Below are 20,621 nucleotides of genomic sequence, written 5' to 3'. Positions count from 1 at the left end.
CTGGTTTTAAATTTTTTATTTGTTTATTTTAAAATTTTATTTAATTGGAGGATAATTACTTTACAATATTGCATTGGTTTTTCCATACAGTGACACGAATCCGCCATGGGTGTACATGTGTTCCCCATCTTGAACTCCCCTCCCACCTCCCTCCCCATACCATCCCTCTGGTTCATTTTGATTTATTTTTTAAAGATTTCTTTTTGATGTGGACCATTTTAAAGCTTTTATTGAATTTCATATAATATTGTTTCTGTTTTATGCTTTGATTTTTGCCACAAGACATGTGGGATCTTAGCTCTCTTGACCAAGGATTGAATCTACATCCTCTGCATTGGAAGTTAAAGTCTTAACCATTGGACTGCCAGGGAAGTCCTGCTTTGCCTACTTTTAATCAAAGTTTAATTTCCAGGAATAATAAGGTCAGTCAGTGCAGTCACTCAGTCGTGTCCCACTCTGCCACCCCGTGAATCACAGCATGCCAGGCCTCCCTGTCCATCACCAACTCCCAGAGTTCACTCAAACTCATGTCCATCGAGTCGGTGATGCCATCCAGCCATCTCATTCTCTGTTGTCCCCTTCTTTTCCTGCCCCCAATCCCTCTCAGCATCAGAGTCTTTTCCAGTGAGTCAACTCTTCACACGAGGTGGAAAAGTATTGGAGCTTCAGCTTCAGCATCAGTCCTTCCAATGAACACCCAGGGCTGATCTCCTTTAGAATGGACTGGTTGGATCTGCTTGCAATCCAAGGGACTCTCAAGAGTCTTCTCCAGCACCACAACTCAAAAGCATCAATTCTTCGGCAATCAGCTTTCTTCACAGTCCAACTCTCACATCCATACATGACCATGGGAAAAACCATAGCCTTGACTAGACAGACCTTTCTTGGCAAAGTGATGTCTCTGCTTTTTAATATGCTGTCTAGGTTGGTCATAACTTTCCTTCCAAAGAGTAAACGTCTTTTAATTTCATGGCTGCAATCAGCATCTGCAGTGATTTTGGAGCCTAAAAAGTAAAGTCTGACACTGTTTCCCCATCTATTTCTCATGAAGTGATGGGACCAGATGCCATGATCTTAGTTTTCTGAAAGTTGAGCTTCAAGCCAACTTTTTCACTCTCCTCTTTCACTTTCATCAAGAGGCCTTTGAGTTCCTCTTCACTTTCTGCCATAAGGGTGGTGTCATCTGCATATCTGAGGTTACTGGTATTTCTCCTGGCAATCCTGATTCCAGCTTGTGCTTCTTCCAGCCCAGCATTCCTCATGATGTACTCTGCATATAAGTTAAATAAGCAGGGTGACAATATACAACCTTGACGGACTCCTTTTCCTATTTGGAACCAGTTTGTTGTTCCATGTCCAGTTCTAACTGTTGCTTCCTGACCTGCATACAGGTTTCTCAAGAGGCAGGCCAGGTGGTCTGGTATTCCCATCTCTTTCAGAATGTTCCACAGTTTGTTGTGATCCACACAGTCAAAGGCTTTGGGCATAGTCAATGAAGCAGGAATAGATGTTTTTCTGGAACTCTCTTGATTTTTCCATGATCTAGCGGAAAAAGCCGTTTGATCTCTGGTTCCTCTGCCTTTTCTAAAACCAGCTTGAACATCTGGAAGTTCACAGTTCACATATTGCTGAAGCCTGGCTTGGAGAATTTTGAGCATGACTTTACTGGAGTGTGAGATGAGTGCAATTGTGCGGTAGTTTGAGCATTCTTTGGCATTGCCTTTCTTTGGGATTGGGATGAAGACTGACCTTTTCCAGTCCTGTGGCCACTGCTGAGTATTCCAAATTTGCTGGCATATTAAGTGCAGCACTTTCACAGCATCATCTTTCAGGATTTGAAATAGCTCAACTGGAATTCCATCACCTCCACTGGCTTATTTGCAGTGATGCTTCCTAAGGCCCACTTACCTTGACTTCACATGACTTCACATTCCAAGATTTCTGGCTCTAAGTGAGTGATCACATATCGTGATTATCTTGGTCATGAAGACCTTTTTTTGTACAGTTCTTCTGTGTATTCTTGCCACCTCTTCTTAATATTCTGCTTCTGTTAGGTCCATACCATTTCTGTCCTTTATCGAGCCCATCTTTGCATGAAATGTTCCCTTGGTATCTCTAATTTTCTTGAAGAGATCTCTTGTCTTTCCCATTCTGTTGTTTTCCTCTATTTCTTTGCATTGATGGCTGAGGAAGGCTTTCTTATCTCTCCTTGCTATTCTTTGGAACTCTGCATTCGGATGGGTATATCTTTCCTTTTCTTCTTTGCTTTTCCCTCCTCTTCTTTTCACAGCTATTTGTAAGGCCTCCTCAGACAGCCATTTTAGTTTTTTGCATTTCTTTTCCGTGGGGATGGTCTGTGTAATTATTTTTCCAAAAAAATCAAGTTGGTAGGTTTCCAAAGGCAGTTAACACAGTTCTTAGATACTGAGGAGGCCAGTGTTGGGTGGTCATATTTTCTCATTTTACATATGATGAAGTAAAGGCTTAGTAACTTGTCTAAAATCTTACATCTAGCCAGTGGTGGTGCTAGGAGTTGAATTCAGGTCTTTACAACCCCAAAGTTTTAATCTCTTTATACCCATCATGGTATCCTACCTTCTGGTGACCCAAATAAGGAACTGAGATATTTCTAATGCTCTACTTTATTTATATGGTGAAATGTAGTTTTTGAACCTTAAATGTCTCCTTGTCTCCCAGATGGCACAACTTCTTTATCTTTATAAGTCCCATTTATTTTATTTTTCAAATATTTATGAACTATTTACCATATATATGGGGATACAGAGATAAGACATAGTGGTTGCAGTAAAAATATCTCATAGCTCACTGATCTATGTCCTGTTATAAATTCTATATTTCAAAGCTTTTCATCTTTTTTTTTTTTTTTGCAGAATTCTGCAATGTTTATTCTCTGCTTTTCATTTTACTGTTGGTATATGACTAGTAATGTCTATGTTATACCTTTGCAAGTCCCTGATCAGGTATTTAAATGATAGAAAATATTGCTTTATCAAACTTAAGTTAAATGATCTTCATTTTCTTCATATTATGTTTTATAAAAATTCTATCTTAAATATTCATGAGGATTTTATTATTTGTCTGAGGGAATATTTATATAGTTATTAAATGTAATCTAGTGCAGTATTGTCATGATTTTCACAGGAGCATCTAGTCTAAACAGGATGGTTGCAACTTCCCTGGTGATCCAGTGGTTAAGAAACTGCTCTTCAATGCAGGGAACTTGGGTTCAATCCCTGGTCCAGGAACTAATATCCCACATGTTGTGGGGCAACTAAGCCTGCACACTGTGGAGCCTGAGTGCCACAATTAGAAAGAAGCCTGAGTGGGCCAGTGAAAATCCTGGGTGCTGCAGCTGAAGCCCGACACAGCCAAATAAATATTTAAATTAAAAAAAATCTAAGTTACTATATCATGGTTTGAAAATAAAAAATATGAATAAATAGGATGGTTAACCATAGGGTACCACAACAGGCAATTAAGCAAGGGAGTTTTGAAAAGCAAAGAATACATGATACTGTTTGCACAAATAATTCCTTAATAAGTTTATTATCATTGTAGCATTTTTGTGTTTAAACTTGTGTCTAAATATTTTCTTTTAGAGGTTTCTTAAGCTAAAGAGCTATTCTTTTCTCTGTATCTTTGAATGTTAGAATCTTCAACAGGACATAGGATATTAATTGAAGCTGAAAGCAGCTTGCAAATTTTAATTTTCCAATAATGTGTCTTATTTGATGCCTAAGTCTTTGAGAACTCAAGTTAGTAACAGCATTTCTAAATACACAGGGGAGAAGTATGAAAAGAGTGTAGAATATATAGTCAGAGAGGCAGGCACTGAGACAAATCTCTGTTCCTGAGCTTCGGTGCCCTGATAATTAGCCAGGTAACTGTCTCTGAGTCTCAGTTTCAGTTTCCTTACCTGGAAGTGAAGTCATTCAGTCATGTCCTACTCTTTGTGACTCCATGGACTGTAGCCTACTAGGCTCATCCATCCGTGGGATTCTCCAGGCAAGAATTCAGGAGTGGGTTGTCATTTCCTTTGCCAGGGGATCTTCCTGACCCAGGGATCAAACCCAGGTCTCCCGCGTTGTAGGCAGACACTTTACCATCTGAGCCACCTCAGGGAAGTCACTCTCACCTATAAAGTGGAGGAAATAATCATGGCAATGTCTATCTTTTGGGATGGTCATATCCTTGAAAAGAGATGAGGAAAATATTCTTACAGCTATTTGTTAAGCTGAGCACATATCCATTTTTCAATACCCAAGCTGTATACAATTCTAATTTTGAGCTCAAGCTGAGTGTCTCACAAATGACTGGAAACTCCGTAAGCGATAGCTGTTGTTACCATTAAAAATGTGATAGTTCCAGTGATGGACCTTAAAGGTCAAAACCTAGAACAGCTAGCTTTATACTAATTGCTCTTATCTGGGTACCTGAAATAGGCTTTATGTCATAGATGCAAAAATTCTATCCCCATCAGTTGTTCACTTGGATGATTCTAACTATGTATATAGCTGGCCAGACATACTCAACTAAAGAATTCAGACCCTAGGAAGATGAGTGAGGGTACAATATTTCTCAAATCAAAATATTCTAGATTTAAGTAAGTGTTTGACTGAATGCTATCTTGTACCATATCCCCAGGGCTTTTTCTTTTTTTATATATATATATTTCCTCTAGTAACACCTATGCTTGAGTGAAGAAGTAGTACAGTTGGCTATTTCTGTATTTTTTGAAAAATAATGTTTATGGCTTTGATATTTTTAGGATGAAGAAAATTACCAAAAATGTGTGCTTAAGAACACAGTTGTCAGGCAGGGTATATTCCTAGAACACAGGAGGACTTACTGATCTATGATTCAGACCCAGGAAAGAGGGCAATGGATATGAAAAATGCAGTGTCTTCAGAAAAAGAAGCTTTGATGGTCATAGAAATGATTGTGAATGGAAGAGAATGTAGGCCTTCTGAAAATGATGAGCAAATCTTACATCCCTTCTGCCTACCAGAATCCACCAGGTTTCAGTACTCTAAGCAGTTCAAAATGCAAAGTAGAATTCTCTGTGTAAGGTAGCCCTAGACATTCTAAGTAGAGGAATGAGACCTTTATGAATCCTTTGAGGCAAAAGAAGCTTGATTTATCTGAGTAGAATCATATATTCTAACTCTTCTATGGGCACAACATTTCCATTTAAGAGGGTTTGAAGCAGAGACATTACTTTGCCAACCAAGGTCCGTCTAGTCAAGGCTATGGTTTTTCCCGTGGTCATGTATGGTTGTGAGAGCTGGACTGTGAAGAAAGCTGATCACCGATGAATTGATACTTTTGAACTGTGGTGCTGGAGAAGACTCTTGAGAGTCCCTTGGACTGCACAGAGATCCAACCAGTCCATTCTAAAGGAGATCAGTCCTGGGTGTTGATTGGAAGGTCTGATGCTAAAGCTGAAACTGGAATACTTTGGCCACCTCATGTGACGAGTTGACTCACTGGAAAAGAGTCTGATGCTAGGAGGGATTGGGGGTAGGAGGAGACAGGGACGGCAGAGAATGAGATGGCTGGATGGCATCACTGACTCGATGGACATGAGTTTGAGTGAACTCCGGGAGTTGGTGATGGACAGGGAGGCCTGGCGTGCTGTGATTCATGGGGTCACAAAGAGTCGGACACAACTGAGCAACTGAACTGAACTGAACTGAATGATAAGATGCAGTTCACCAATGGCCTCTCATTTGTACATTTTATATCTTTACTTACCAACATGCACATGGTGAAGGAAATGGCAACCCATGCCAGCATTCTTGTCCGGAGAATCCCACGGACAGAGGAGCCTGGTGAGCTACAGTCCATGGGGTCGCAAAAGAGTCAACACGACTGAGCAACTAACACACATACACCAGCATGCACATACCCTTTGGTTTATAGGAAACACCAGGAAGCTTCATATATAATGAGATATTCCTGGGAGAAAATTGCTGCAAAAAATTTTTTTTTTCCTTCCTAGTAAAATGACAAAGAATTCTAACAAGAAAGGGCTAATATTGCCTTAGACAGCTGCATGGTAACTACCAGTGGGTGGTTCTGGAGCTGAATCATGTGGCTCCATATTAAAATCCTGGCCCCATTACTTGATATCTTTGTGTAATTACCGCTTAATTATAGACATAGAACCACCATAAATATTAGGTAATAGGAAGTGTATCTTATCCAGTGGTGAGTGGATCTGAGAAATAAAAAGGTCCAAAAGGATCATAGTCACTGGTAGAGGTGAACCAGTGTGGGGCGGGTGGGTCAGTTGGGACCCATAAGAAGCTAAGCATGTCCAGCTGCTTGGAGGAGCCTGTGAAGGGGTTGGTGTAGAAGACTAGGAAGATTCTTGACTCTTTGTTGGAAATGCTTCTGTGAGATTTCAGTGAAAGCCTCTGGTGATAGGCCTAGAGTTGCTGTTGGACATCAGTCAGGAGAAAGACTTGGATTCGGACAGGAGAAACAGGAAGGAACACTCTGCATCTCTCTCTAAACAAAGTAAAGTGGCTGGTGATTCACTCTTTTGCCAAAATTGTGGTTAATGTTTCTTGTGGACAGCCCTAACCTAAAGCTGTATGTGGAAAGGAGTTCTGGGAAATGTATGCCCAGGATAACTAAGTTGACACAATACAAAACCAATATTCTGTGTGACTTTAGGTAAATTACTTAAACTCTCCGAGCATGCCTTTCTTTCTCAGTACAAGGAGCATAATAATATCACTTACTCTGCAGAATTATTTTAGAGTTGAATGATGTGCTTTATGTAATACGTTTTGCACAGTGCCTTGCACTTGCTAACAGCTCAAAAATTAGTTATTTTATTTTCACATCTATATTCTTTTTCAGGTGTTGTATTTGCCCTCTCATGACTGCTCTGTCAATCTATGTTTACCTTTGCCCATGAATATTTTGGTTTTACTTGAACTTGTGTCAGCATTTATTAAGCAAAATTTAACCAGTCCATTCTAAAGGAGATCAATCCTGGGTGTTCATTGGAAGGACTGATGCTAAAGCTGAAACTCCAATATTTTGGCCACCTCATGCGACGAGTTGACTCACTGGAAAAGAGTCTGATGCTAGGAGGGATTGGGGGTAGGAGGAGATGGGGACGACAGAGAATGAGATGGCTGGATGGCATCACCGACTTGATGGACATGAGTCTGAGTGAACTCCGGGAGTTGGTGATGGACAGGGAGGCCTGGCATGCTGTGATTCATGGGATCGCAAAGAGTCGGACACGACTAAGCGACTGAACTGAACTGAACTGAACTGAAGCGATAGGAACTTCTGTTCTCTCAGGCTGCCCTAGAGAGGGTTGTTCTTGGGTTCGAAAGGGGATTATTCACATCAAAAGATAGTTTCCTATTCTTTACTCTAGTGGGTTCTTAGAAGATGAGACCTGTTTGCTAACTGGCATCTGTAGTCACCTGGGAAGAACCATATTCTGATCTTTGAACTTTATCTGTACCTTGCCTGAACAAATGATTGCTTGAATGGTTTGATCTGCCCAGTGTACCACAATGTCATGATCACTCTACACATAATATGATTGCTTCCTTGCTTTTCTGATGTATGCTCATGCTGCTTGTAATCTGTTTTTCTTACCTGCTCATTATTGAGGGAGGGGTGTTAGCTCACTGTTATGTACAGCTGCTCTTCATTTTGCTGGTTTGGCTAGACCAGGAGGCCCAGCTCACCAGTAATGGACTAGTCTAATGTTCATTTCAGATGTTCCTCCTTCTGTAGGTGGACTTTATTATCACTTCAGGTAGTACCCTAATAGGGATAAATCTAATGCTAGCACTAATGTTTCCACAAGTCAGAACACTGGGGCAGGTGATAGTCCTTACATTCTTACACCTTCCAATGCAAGGGCTTTTAAAGTTTTCCCATCCAGGCTAGACTGTCTCAGGCAGTTACAGCAGTAGATGTCTGAAAAGGGAGCAGAACCTGATTGGTCAAAACTAGTTTCAAATGACAGAAACAAAGAAACTGGAATCTAGGGACACAAGAGCAACAGTGGAATAAAAGTATGAAGGGGTCACAGGCTATTGATCAGACCCAGTGTTCTTTGATTAGCCAGGAAAGCTGCAACAAACCATGAACCAGGGCAGCCTAGACTTGGTTCTTTTTACATTAATTTCATTCCTAGTTTTCAGTTACACAGCACAGCAGAGCCAGAAGCCCTCTTTTAAGATTTAAGTAGTAATTTACCTTCTCTTAGGAATCTTGACCCTGATACCTTGCCAAATTTCCAATCTCCATTCCTTCCTCCTCTTCCCCAATATGAGTTGATAGAATTCTAATTTATTTTCTATGATAGTTAAATTTATCTGTCAGCTTGACTGAGATAAGGGATACTCAGATAGCTGGTAAAATATTTCTGGGTGTGCCTGAGGACATTTTTAGAAGAGTTCAGAATTTGAATTTCTGAGCTGATTAAGTCAGATGATGTTCCCAATGTGAGGGTGTGTCATCCAATCCACTGAGGGTTCAAACAGAACAAAAAAGGGGAGAAAGGGTGAATTATGTTTCTCTGCTTAAACTCAGTTATCCATCTTCTGTCTTTGAACATGGTTGCTCCTGGTTCTTGGGCTTTGGATTGAGATCGGGACTGAACCATTATTCCTATGATTCTCACGCCATTAGACACAGACTGAATTATACCACAGGCTTTCTTGGTTGTCCAGCTGGCAGAAGGCAAACCATAGGACTTTTTGGCTTCTATGTTTGCATGACCTAATCCCTATAATGAATCTTCTCATATATCCTATTGGTTCTATCTCTCCAGAGAACCCTGAGTAATAACCTTTGAATTTTTTCAGTCCTTATACATGGATCCCACTATCTTATATGCCTGCTTATATTTTTCACATAATGTCCAATTCTTTCATATTTGTTGTAAGGTCCAGTGCAAAGATTCTAGCTTTATAGATCCAATATCTTATAGACAACTATCAGGATCTCCACTCTATATATCAACTGTGTTCTAATCTATCTCACTGTAAGGTCTATTGCTTCATAGGTCATTGGTTGTCGTTCAGTCACTCAGTCATGTCTGACTCTGCAACCCCACAGACTGCAGCATGCCAGGCCTCCCTGTCTTTCACTATCTCCCAGAGGTTGCTCAAACTCACGTGAGTTGATGATGCCATCCAACCATTTCATCCTCTGTCGCCCCCTTCTCCAACCCTCAATCTTTCCCAGTATCAGGGTCTTTTCCAATGGGTCAGCTCTTCACAGCAGGTGGCCAAAGTATTGGAGTTTCAGCTTTATCATCAGTACTTCTAATGAATATTCAGGACTGATTTCCTTTAGGATTGATTGGTTTGATCTCCTTGCTGTCCAAAGACTCTCAAGAATCTTCTCCAGCACCACAGTTCAAAAGCATCAATGCTTCAGTGCTCAGCCTTTATGGTCCAACTCTCACATCCGTACATGACTACTGGAAAAACCATAACTTTGACAATATGGACCTTTCTTGGTTTTTTAATACTCTATCTAAGTTTGTCATAGCTTTCCTTCCAAGGAGCAAGTGCCTTTTAATTTAATGGCTGCAGTCATTGTCCACAGTGATTCTGGAGCCCAAGAAAATAAAGTCTGTCACTATTTCCATTTTTCCCCATCTATTGACCATGGAGTGATGCGAACAGATGCCATGATGATAGCTCAGCTCTACTATAACTGACTCAACTGTATGAACCAAAGCTATGTAGGTGAGCTGTGTTATAATCTACTGCAGTAGGAGAATTAGATCCTCATTCTCTATCTGCATTATTGTTTATTCTGGTGTAACAACTGTATGTCTATTATATGGACAAATTTAGGCTCCAAAACCCTGGAGCCTAAAATTGTTAATGAAACTGTTACTATCATTTGGCATGCCAAGAGAACTTCATAAATAAAACACTCAAAATTTCCATACAGACTTGCAGAAGATAACACTATAATGACAACAATATATTTTTTAAAAATGCAGTCAATAATTAGATCTCTTATTTCCTTTTTCTCTAGAAGAATCTGTTCTTTCACTAGATCTTTTAGTTAATGGGCTTAAAGTAGCATCTCTGATTGCATACAGTTCAGTTCAGTTCAGTCGCTCAGTCGTGTCCGACTCTTTGTGACCCCATGAATCACAGCACGCCAGGCCTCCCTGTCCATCACCAACTCTTGGAGTTTACTCAAACTCATGTCCATCAAGTCGGTGATGCCATCCAGCCATCTCATTCTCTGTCGTCCCCTTCTCTTCCCACCCCCAATCCCTCCCAGCATCAGGGTCTTTTCCAATGAGTCAACTCTTCGCATGAGGTGGCCAAAGTATTGGAGTTTCAGCTTTAGCATCAGTCCTTCCAACAAACACCCAGGACTGATCTCCTTTAGAATGGACTGATTGGATCTCCTTGCAGTTCAAGGGACTCTCAAGAGTCTTCTCTAACACCACAGTTCAAAAGCATCAATTCTTCGGCACTCAGCTTTCTTCACAGTCCAACTCTCACATCCATACATGACCACGGGAAAAACCATAGCCTTGACTAGACAGACCTTTCTTGGCAAAGTAATGTCTCTGCTTTTTAATATGCTATCTAGGTTGGTTATAACTTTCCTTCCAAGGAGTAAGTGTCTTTTAATTTCATGGCTGCAATCAGCATCCACAGTGCTTTTGGAGCCCCCCAAAATAAAGTCTGACACTGTTTCCACTGTATCCCCATCTATTTCCCATGAAGTGATGGGACCAGATGCCATGATCTTAGTTTTCTGAATGTTGAGCTTTAAGCCAACTTTTTCACTCTCCTCTTTCACTTTCATCAAGAGGCTTTTGAGTTTCTCTTCACTTTCTGCCATAAGGTTGGTGTCATCTACATATCTGAGGTTATTGGTATTTCTCCTAGCAATCTTGATTCCAACTTGTGCTTCTTCCAGCCCAGCCTTCCTCATGAAGTAATCTGCACATAAGTTAAATAAGCAGGGTGACAATATACAACCTTGACGTACTCCTTTTCCTATTTGGAACCAGTCTGTTGTTCCATGCCCAGTTCTAACTATTCCCATCTCTTTCAGTATTTTCCATATAGTTAGCCCTACATTATTTAATCTGAATATTTAATTCTCATTTGCTTGTTTATATGCATAAGAGTAAAGATGTTGGGGCGACAATGGCAGCCTGGAAAGAGTCCTCTCCTCTCAGACCCTGCTCTGTGCACCTTTCCCCAGTGGCTCTTCCTCAGTTATATCTCTCGTAATGAGCCAGAGATCTAATGGAGAAGTCTTGAGGCTACTGTAAGAATAAGACTGAAAACCAGAGGCAGGAGACTTAAGTCCAAAACCCTAGAACACCGGAGAACTCCTGACTCCAGGGAACATTAATGAATAAGGACTCATCAAAAGCCTCCATACCTTCACTGAAACCAAGAACCACCCAAGAGCCAACAAGTTCCAGAGCAAGACATACCAGGCAAATTCTCCAGCAACACAGGAACATGGCCCTGAGCTTAAATATACAGGCTGCCCAAAGTCACACCAAGCCAATTGATATCTCAAAACTCACTACTGGACACATCATTGCACTCCAGAGAGAATAAATCCAGTTCCACCCACCAGAACACTGACACAATCTTCCCTAACCAGGATACCTTGACAAGTCACCCGTCCAACCCTACCCATAGTGAGAAACCTCCACAATAAAGAGGAACCACAAACTGCAAGAATACAGAAAGGCCACCCCAAACACAACAATATAAACAAGATGAAAAGGCAAAGAAATACTCACCAGGTAAAGGAACAGGATAAATGCCCACCAAACCAAACAAAAGAGGAAGAGATAGGGAATCTACCTGATAAAGAATTCAGAATAATGATAGTGAAAATGATCCAAAATCTTAAAAACTAAATGGAGTTACAGATAAATAGCCTGGAGACAAGGATTGAAAAGATGCAAGAAATGTTTGACAAGGAACTAGAAGAAATACAAAAGAGTCAATATATAATGAATAATGCAGTAAATGAGATAAAAAACACTCTTGAGGGAACCAAAAGTAGAATAATGGAGGCAGAAGATAGGATAAGTGAGGTAGAAGATAGAATGGTAGAAATAAATGAAGCAGAGAGGAAAAAAGGAAAAAAAAAAGGAATTAAAAGAAATGAGGACAACTTCAGAGACCTCTGGGACAATGTTAAACTCCCCAACATTCAAATTATAGGTGTCCCAGAAGACAAAAAGAAAGACCATGAGAAAATACTTGAGGAGATAATAGTTGAAAACTTCCCTAAAATAGGGAAGGAAATAGTCACCCAAGTCCAAGAAACCCAGAGAGTCCCAAACAGGATAAACCCAAGGCAAAACACCCTAAGAAACATATTAATCAAATTAACAAAGATCAAACATAAAGAACAAATATTAAAAGCAGTAAGAGAAAAACAACAAATAACACACAAGGGGATTCCCATAAGGATAACAGCTGATCAATAGAAACTCTTCAGGCCAGGAGGGAATGGCAGGACATACTTAAAGTGATGAAAGAGAGAAACCTACGACCTAGATTACTGTACCCAGCAAGGATCTGATTCAAATTTGAAGGAGAAATCAAAAGACAAGCAAAAGCTTGTTCTTTTACAGACAAGCAAAAGCTGAAAGAATTCAGCACCACCAAACCAGCTCTCCAACAAATACTAAAGGATCTTCTCTAGACAGGAAACGCAGAAAGGGTGTATAAACTTGAACCCAAAACAATAAAGTAAATGGTAACAGAATCATACTTATCAATAATTACCTTAAATGTAAACGGGTTGAATGCCCCAACCAAAAGACAAAGACTGGCTGAATGGATACAAAAACAAAACCCCATATATATTGTCTACAAGAGACCCACCTCGAAACAAGGGACACAAACAGACTGAAAGTGAAGGGCTGGAAAAAGATATTCCATGCAAATAGAGACCAAAAGAAACTAGGAGTAGCAATACTCATATCAGATAAAATAAACTTTAAAACAAAGGCTGTGAAAAGAGACAAAGAAGGACACTACATAATGATCAAAGGATCAATCCAAGAAGAAGATATAACAATTATAAATATTTATGCACCCAACATAGGGGCACTGCAATATGTAAGGCAAATGCTAACAAGTATGAGAGGGGAAATTAATAATAACACAATAATAGTGGGAGACTTTAATACCCCACTCACACCTATGGATAGATCAGATAAACAGAAAATTAACAAGGAAGCAAACTTTAAATGATACAATAGACCTGTTAGACCTAATAGATATCTATAGGACATTTCACCCCAAAACAATGAATTTCACCTTTTTCTCAAGTGCACATGGAAACTTCTCCAGGATAGATCACATCCTGGGCCATAAATCTAGCCTTAATAAATTCAAAAAAATTTAAATTATTCCAAGCATCTTTTCTGACCACAATGCAGGAACATTAGATGCCAATTACTGGATAAAAACTATTAAAAATTCCAATATATGGAGCCTGAACAACATGCTGCTGAATAACCAACAAATCACAGAAGAAATTGAAAAAGAAATCAAAATATGCATATAAATGAATGAAAATGAAAACACAATAACCCAAAACCTATGGGACACTGTAAAAGCAGTGCTATGGGGAAGGTTCATAGCAATACAGGCTTACCTCAAGAAACAAGAAAAAAGTAAAATAAATAACCTAACTCTACACCTAAAGCAACTAGAAAAGGAAGAAATGAAGAACCCCAGGGTTTGTAGAAGGAAAGAAATCTTAAAAACTAGGGCAGAAATAAATGCAAAAGAAATAAAAGAGATCATAGCAAAAATCAACAAAGCTAAAAGCTGGTTCTTTGAGAAGATAAATAAAATTGACAAACCATTAGCCAGACTAATCAAAAAACAAAGGGAGAAGAATCAAATCAACAAAATTAGAAATGAAAATGGAGAACTCACAACAGACAACACAGAAATCCAAAGGATCATAAGAGACTACTATCAGCAATTGTATGCCAATAAAATGAACAACTTGGAAGAAATGGGCAAATTCTTAGAAAAGTACAACTTTCCAAAACTGAACGAGGAAGAAATAGAAAATCTTAACAGACCCATCACAAGCACAGAAATTGAAACTGTAATCAGAAATCTTCCAGCAAACAAAAGCCCAGGACCAGATGGCTTCACAGCTGAATTCTACCAAAAATTTAGAGAAGAGCTAAGGGTTGGACACGACTGAGTGACTTCACTTTCAATTTTCACTTTCACACATTGGAGAAGGAAATGGCAACCCACTCCAGTGTTCTTGCCTGGAGAATCCCAGGGACGGGGGAGCCTGGTGGGCTTCCATCTATGGGGTCACACAGAGTCGGACACGACTGAAGTGACTTAGCAGCAGCAGCAACACCTTTCCTACTCAAACTCTTCCAGAAAATTGCAGAGGAAGGTAAACTTCATTCTATGAGGCCACCATCACCCTAATACCAAAACCAGGCAAAGATGCCACACGAAAAGAAAACTACAGGCCAATATCGCTGATGAACATAGATGCAAAAATCCTTAACAAAATTCTAGCAAACAGAATCCAACAGCATATTAAAAATATCATACATTTTGACCAAGTGGGCTTTATCCCAGGGATGCAAGTATTCTTCAGTATCCACAAATCAATCAATGTAATACACCACATTAACAAATTGAAAAATTAAAAACCATACGATTATCTCAAAAGATGTAGAGAAAGCCTTTGACAAAATTTAACATCCATTTATGATAAAAACCTTCCAGAAAGCAGGAATAGAAGGAATATACCTCAACATAATAAAAGCTATATATGACAAACCCACAGCAAACATTATCCTCAATGATGAAAAACTGAAAGCATTTCCCCTAAAGTCAGGAACAAGACAAGGGTGTTCACTCTCACCACTACTATTCAACATAGTTTTGGAAGTTTTGGCCACAGCAATCAGAGCAGAAAAAGAAATAAAAGGAATCCAGATTGGAAAAGAAGAAGTAAAATTCTCAGTGTTTCCAGATGACATGATCCTCTACATAGAAAACCCTAAAGACTCCACCAGAAAATTACTAGAGCTAATCAATGAATATTGTGATGTTGCAGGATATAAAATCAACACACAGAAATCCCTTGCATTCCTATACACTAACAATGAGAAAACAGAAAGAGAAATTAAGGAAACAATTCCATTCACCATTGCAATGAAAAGAATTAAATACTTTGGAATATATATACCTAAAGAAACAAAAGACCTATATATAGAAAACTATAAAACATTGATGAAAGAAATCAAAGAGGACACAAATAGATGGAGAAATATACCATGTTCATGGATTGGAAGAATCAATATAGTGAAAATGAGTATACTACCCAAAGCTATCTATAGATTCAATGCAACCCCTATTAAGCTGCTGCTGCTAAGTCACTTCAGTCGTGTCTGACTCTGTGCGACCCCATGGACGGCAGCCCACCAGGCTCCGCCATCCCTGGGATTCTCCAGGCAAGAACACTGGAGTGGGTTGCCACCTCCTTCTCCAACGTGTGAAAGTGAAAAGTGAAAGTGAAGCCGCTCAGTCTCGTCCTACTAGTAGCGACCCCATGGACTGTAGCCCACCAGGCTCCTCTGTCCATGGGATTTTCTAGGCAAGAGTACTGGAGTGGCTTGCCATTGCCTTCTCCGCCTATTAAGCTACCAATGGTATTTTTCACAGAGCTAGAACAAATAACTTCACAATTTGTATGGAAATACAAAAAACCTCGCATAGCCAAAGCAATCTTGAGAAAGAAGAATGGAACTGGAGGAATCAACCTGCCGGACTTCAGGCTCTACTACAAAGCCACAGTCATCAAGACAGTATGGTACTGGCACAAAGACAGAAATATAGATCAATGGAACAAAATAGAAAGCCCAGAGATAAATCCACGTACCTATTGGACACCTTATCTTTGACAAAGGAAGCAAGAATATACAACGGAGAAAAGACCATTTCTTTAATAAGTGGTGTTGGGAAAACTGGTCAACGACTTCTAAAAGAATGAAACTAGAACAGTTTCTAACACCATACACAAAAATAAACTCAAAATGGATTAAAGATCTAAACGTAAGACCAGAAACTATAAAACTCCTAGAGGAGAACATAGACAAAACGCTCTCTGACATAATTCACAGCAGGATCCTCTATGACCCACCTCCCAGAATATTGGAAATAAAAGCAAAAATAAACAAATGGGACCTAATTAAAAGCTTCTGCACAGCAAAGGAAACTGTAAGCAAGGTGAAAAGACAGCCTTCAGAATGGGAGAAAATAATAGCAAGTGAAGCAACTGACAAAGAATTAATCTCAAAAATATACAAGCAACACTTGCAGCTCAATTTCAGAAAAATAAACGACCCAATCAAAAAATGGGCCAACGAACTATATAGACATTTCTCCAAAGAAGACATACAGATGGCTAACAAACACATGAAAAAATGCTCAACATCACTCATTATCAGAAAAATGCAAATCAAAACCACAATGAGGTACCATTTCATGCCAGTCAGAGTGGCTGCTATCCAAAAGTCTACAAGCAATAAATGCTGGAGAGGGTGTGGAGAAAAGGGAACCCTCTTACACTTTTGGTGGGAATGCAAACTAGTACAACCACTACGGAGAACAGTGTGGAGATTCCTTAAAAAACTGTAAATAGAACTTCCATATGACCCAGCAATCCCACTGCTGGGCATACACACCAAGGAAACCAGAATTGAAAGAGACATGTGTACCCCAATGTTCATCACAGCACTGTTTATAATAGCCAGGACATGGAAGCAACCTGGATGTCCATCAGCAGCTGAATGGTTAAGAAAGCTTTGGTACATATACATAATGGAGTATTACTCAGTCATTAAAAAGAATACATTTGAATCAGTTCTAATGAGGTGGATGAAACTGGAGCCTATTATACAGAGTGAAGTAAGCCAGAAAGAAAAACACCAATACACTATACTAACACATATATATGGAATTTAGAAAGATGGCAATGATAACCCTGTGTGCAAGACAGCAAAAAGACACAGATGTCTAGGACAGTCTTTTGGACTCTGTGGGAGAGGGTGAGGGTGGGATGATTTGGGGGAATGGCACTGAAACATGTATATTTTCATATGTGAAACGAATCGCCAGTCCAGGTTTGATGCATGATACAGAATGCTCGGGTCTGGTGCACTGGGATGACCCAGAGGGATGGGGTGGGGAAGGAGGTGGGAGGGGTTTCAGGATGGGGAACACATGTACACCCGTGGCGGATTCATGTCAAAGTATGTCAAAACCAATACATTATTGTAAAGTAATTAGCCTCCAATTAAAATATATAAATTTATATTTAAAAAAATAAAAAAGAGATTACAGGTATTTCTATTAAATGCTAGTTTTGGTTATATAGATTTCTATAATTTTTCTATTGACCAATCATGATACAATCATAAGTGAATAATAGTTATATAATCACAATAGGAAAAGATGTTCACAATCAGTAAAGTTTTTACAATCAGTAGCCAGAGAAAAAATAAAAGATAATTACGATTGCAAGCCATAATGGGTGTGTGCAAAGTTTTGTTTGTGTCCTTAAAGACTGAAGGCTCTGTTTCCCCCAGTCCTATGGAAGTCTTGTAATCAAATCCCACTGGGCTTCAAGGTCAGATTCCCTGGGATTCCCAGTCCGTTTGTCGGGTCCCAAGGCAGGGAAGCCTGACATGGGGTTCTGAACTTTCAAGACAGTAGAAGAATTTCTTTAGTATTATTCTGCAGTCTGTGGGTCACACACCTGGCGGGTATGGGATTTGATTTTATTGTGATTGTTCCCCTGCTACCATATAGCTGTAACTTCTTCTTTGTCTCTGGACATGGAACATCTGTTTTGGGGAGGTTCCAGGGTCCTCCTGTTGGTGGTTGTTCAACTGTGAGTTGTGATTTTGGTGCTCTCATAGGAGGAAATGAGCACATGTCCTTCTACTCAGCCGTCTTGAACTGGAAGGGGCAAAAGACATAAAGGACCAGAATCCAAAATATATGGATGAACTCCTAAAATTTCACAGTAAGAAAATAACCTACTTAAACAAGCTTCAACAAGTTCTGAACAGACACCTCACCAAAGAGGATATACCCATAACAAAATAATAAATGAAATGGTTTTCAACATCATATGCCATTCAGTTCAGTTCAGTTCAGTTCATTTCAGTCGCTCAGTCGTGTCCGACTCTTTGCAACCCCATGAATCGCAGCATGCCAGGCCTCCCTGTCCATCACCAACTCCTGGAGTTCACTCAAACTCATGTCCATCGAGTCGGTGATGCCATCCAGCCATCTCATCCTCTTTCGTCCCCTTCTTCTCCCACCCCCAATCCCTCCCAGCATCAGGGTCTTTTCCAATGAGTCAACACTTCACATGAGGTGGCCAAAATATTGGAGTTTCAGCCTCAACATCAGTCCTTTCAAGGAGTAAGTGTCTTTTAATTTCATGGTTGCAGTCAGCATCTGCAGTGATTTTGGAGCCCCCCAAAATATGGGGACACTGTTTCCCCATCTATTTTTTCATGAAGTGATGGGACCAGATGCCATGATCTTAGTTTTCTGAATGTTGAGCTTTAAGCCAACTTTTTCACTCTCCTCTTTCACTTTCATCAAGAGGCTCTTTAGTTCCGCTTCACTTTCTGCCATAAGGGTGGTGTCATCTAGAATTACAAATTAAAACAGTGAGGTACTACTACACACCTGTTACAATGGCCAAATCTGGGATGCTGGCATCACTAAAAGCTGGTGAAGATTAAAAAAGAAAAGAGAAACTAACCTTAGAATCTTTCCCCCCTCTAATTTGGGTTCCTCATCAGTTAAGGAGTGAAAATCCTGCTGGGAGAACTTTTCACAAAGAGAATGAATGGCTATGTAATTGTTACATAACTATCAATTAATAAAGTACAAAAAGGATGCGCCTTTGCTTCCAAACTCTTCCTTCTCCCCTGCTATTAGGAAGCAATGCTGTTCTTTCAGGCATCAGGGCTGCAAGCATCTGTGTCATCTTTAATTTCTTCCTCTTTGCCTTTGGTTTCCATTCAGGGGGTAAGTGCTTTCTTGAGTCAATTTAGAGATATTTCTTATGTATCCTTTTTTCTCCCACTGAAGTTCAAACTCAGATCACATAATCTTTTTTTTTCTTTAAAGAAAGCATTCAACTTCTCTTTAATTATAAGAGTAACAAATACTTTTCTGGTAACAAAGTCAAATAAAAGTTAATAAAGTAAAAATTAAAAATTTCCTTTTCTCTAATCTTATTGCCCAGCTGTTAACAATGGTTATTTTCTGATTTTATTATACCCATAAAATATAATTATATATATATATACCTTTATCATAATAATATATTACAATTAGCTAGTATTTATTAAGGAATTACTGTGAGTCAGTGGTGTGTCATGCACTTTATTTTTTCTTGTGCAACTCCTGTTGTATTATCTGATAACTGATTGAACCAAAATTCTAAACTTGCCTGGCTAACTCCAAAGCCTCACTCTTTATTCTTATTACATTCTTTGTTACATTTTAAAAATAAAGTTGTGATGACTTTATACATATTGTTTTACAACTACCTTCTTTTTCTTTGACATATTAGAGACACCTGCACTTATATGAAAATAGCCCATTATTTTCTTTCCATTATAGAAGTAATTTTTTTTTGGTACACTTGAGTTTGTCTCTGTTGGATAAGTTCCTTAGACATAAATTGGCAGGAAGTTCTTATTTGCCTGTCTCTACTCTCTGCCTTCTCAAATCTTTCTCATTCCTTCCCGATTTATCACCACGGAACTGATCCCATGACTTCCTGGTTTGGGGTTCCCTGGACTTTTGGGTAAGGTATAAAACTTTGCCTCTCCTGACTTAAAAAATTTCAGATACTTTCAATGCAAACTCATTTTACCCAATTGTTTTTTATTCATTCAGTGCCCCAGTATTAACTATTCTAGTATTGCCTTCACTTAGAATCTCTCTTCTTCACATTTTCTAGTATGATTCCTGCTTACCTTTGAGAACTAGATCAATTACTAATTCCTTCATAAATTCTCCCCAGCTAGAAATTATAGCTCCATAACCACAGTGTCCCAAAGCATCTGATTCACCTGTCTCTGTTTTCAGAGCTATAAGGTCCTATTTTGTTTTAGCACTGATCTCTCAGACAGGCTTCATTATTCTCTGAAAATTCTGAAAATGAAAAGGAAAGAAAAGAAGAAAAAAGAAATTCATTTTGGGCCCGTTTAATGTCTAATACATCCTGTATCTCCCATGGCATATATCAATAGTATTGGTTTGCTAATTAAGTGATTATTTCATAAAGGATTCTGCTGATAAGTGTGAAGACCATTTTACTATTTCTCTGAGTTTCTTTCTCTTCATAGATGCTAACAGCATGGAGCTACTGAACATGATGATTTGAGCTGCTTGTCTTTCTATGAAATAAACAATCACTTACCTTTAGAGGTGGTCATATTGACACTTTTTGGGGAAGGTTTACTACAAACTTCTAGAAATGAAAGTATCTTGGCTGATGATCTC

Source organism: Moschus berezovskii, chromosome 8 (genome assembly GCF_049115385.1).
Source record: "Moschus berezovskii isolate FMDL1 chromosome 8, NW_MosBer_1.0, whole genome shotgun sequence".
Classification (NCBI taxonomy): Eukaryota; Metazoa; Chordata; class Mammalia; order Artiodactyla; family Moschidae; genus Moschus; species Moschus berezovskii.
The sequence above is the reverse complement of the archived record's forward strand: the minus strand, read 5'-3'. Positions refer to the sequence as shown.